This window comes from Sinocyclocheilus anshuiensis, unplaced genomic scaffold (genome assembly GCF_001515605.1).
Source record: "Sinocyclocheilus anshuiensis isolate Anshui unplaced genomic scaffold, SAMN03320099.WGS_v1.1 scaffold175, whole genome shotgun sequence".
Taxonomy (NCBI): Eukaryota; Metazoa; Chordata; class Actinopteri; order Cypriniformes; family Cyprinidae; genus Sinocyclocheilus; species Sinocyclocheilus anshuiensis.
This window is the reverse complement of record NW_015548208.1, coordinates 742,387-744,903: the sequence shown is the minus strand read 5'-3', so window position 1 is coordinate 744,903 and position 2,517 is coordinate 742,387.

The window sequence follows — 2,517 nt, the reverse complement described above, 5'->3', positions numbered from 1 at the left end:
TCTAACTTAAAATATAAGAAAATATATATATATATATATATATATATATATATATATGTTTAATATATATAATGTACAGCAAGTTTCTTAGAGGCATAAGTGAGATTCATCCCAATGATCGGTCACCCATCAGATAATGTGTATTTTTCTCCCATGGTTGTTTTAAATACAAATGCACAATGAGTGGGCGACGAGCTAGGAAACACACACTCGAACAGTTTGCACTGTCGGAAATAGTGCTTAATAAGTGCTTGATTGTCTTGAACGGGAGGACATCTCCTGCAGAGTATGTCTTAAACATCCCCATGCACCCTCTAGATAGGGGAAAGAGGGGTTTTATTTCTTATTTTAATACACAAAAACACCGAATGTCAAACGGCGGACACAAAGAAGATTGTCTACTGGTCAGAATGCGCTCCTCTTCTTGGACTTGAGCTATCTTCGGAAACTATTAGAGAAGCTATTATTTCCAACTCTTCATCCCCAGTGGCCAAAGAAAGGTTTACAACGACACAAAGCGCATAACGGTTGAAAACCAGTCAGCGTCGGAAGTGCGAATGTGGCAAACCACGTGCCATGCAATCACTTTTCTGTCTGCGTCTCTGCTAAAGGACTGTGTTTTACTCCTTTCTTTTTTGTTTTTAAATGGACACTGAATGATTTTGATGCACCCGTGGAAACACTGGCCATCAGGGAGTCGACTCTGGCTTCTATCCCGTGCCAAGGGCTTACATTAAACTGGAGAGCTGCTGTAAACAAACTCGTACACAAGACGGACTTCTCCAAATTGTCTGGGGCCTGTTTGTAGTCCCACTCACACAGTGCCCAGTGAGCAGAAATGACGATGACGAGGGGGAAATGTTGCAGTAGACTATCTTTGACACATTGTGAATGGAGGGTGCTGTGCTCTCGCCGATAATCCTGTTTTATTTGATAAACAGTAGAAGTGCCTAAAAAAAAAATATTTTACACAGCAAGCATCTTAAGAAGATGATTTTATGTGGGGTTGGGGGTTATAAAACCATTTAAAGCAGAGCTCCTGAAATTATTTTGGACAGAAAAGAGACAAAAACGAAACAAAACATGTAGTTAAATGCATTTCATGCACATCATGGTCTGTTTCATTGTTTCATTACACAATATCGATGTTGCTAGAAATTGGAGGCATAGGCAGAATGTTTGTTTTGTTGTACGATGTTAGCTTTTATGCTTTCTTGGAGTAGTTGACATTGGAAATGTAAGGAACTTCGAGCTAAATGTCTGTAACACGCATGACGTTTTGAGTTTGGTAAACGATTGTCATTGCGGTGTGTTCTTAACTAGTTATGTTGAGTCTGAGGGCTGTCCTCCGTTAAAGAAATAGTTCACTCAAAAATAAAAGATTGCTGTTAATGTACTCGCCCTCAGACCATCCAAAATGTAGATCAGTTTCCTCATTGGAACAGATTTGGAGAAATTTAGCATTACATCACTTGCTCACCAATGGATCCTCTGCAGTGAATGGGTGCCGTCAGAATGAGAGTCCAAACAGATGATAAAAGCATCACAATAATACACAAGTAATCCACATGATGCCAGTCCATCAATTAACATCATGTGTGAAGCCAAAAGCTGTGTGTTTGTAAGAAACAAATCCATTATTAATGTGTTTTTAACTTCAAACTAATGCTTCTGGCTAAAATATTAGTCCTCTATCCATAATAACATTTTCTCCAGTGAAAAAGTCATCTCGTCTAAATCAGGAGAGAAATATGCCCAGATCAAGCACCGTTTACAAGCCAAAACAGCTCTAAACAAATATGTGAGTGGATTTTGATGTGAGAACAACAGGGAATGGACTTTTTCACTGGAGAAGGCAATATTATGGATTATATGCCTTTTTATGGATTTTAGCCGGAAGCAATGGTTTAAAGTTAGAGTAAATGATGGGTTTGTTTCTTAAAAACGTGCACGTTTTGGCTTCACAAGACATTAATTGATGGACTGGAGTCGTGTGGATTACTTGTGGGACTATTGTGATGTTTTTATCAGCTGTTTGGACTGTCATTTTGACGGCACCCATTCACTGCAGAGAATCCATTGGTGAGCGACTGATGTAATACTACATTTCTCCAAATCTGTTCCCATCACGAAACAAACTCATCTACATCCTGGATGGCCTGAGGCTGAGTATATTTTCAGTTAATTTTCATTTTTTGGGTGAACTACTACTTTAACAATGTGTCTGTCGTTTTCTTACTATAGCAAAACATTTAACAGCATCGTTTAGTTTTTATTTGGATGGTGTTTTACCTGGAATAGTGTGCACAGCCTTCTTTTCCTCCCTGATTTGAGATGGGTGAAGCATGTATATGCGCATGCCTGAATGCATGTTTGAGTGTGTTATTGATCCAATCAGGTGCTTGATTAACACAGACAATCCACAAAGAGACGTTTGGTTTTGCAGGAATATGGCACTGGTCTTAGCATTTGTTTTTTTTTTAGAATTTTTTTGTTTGTTTTTTTCCTTTAGGCTTT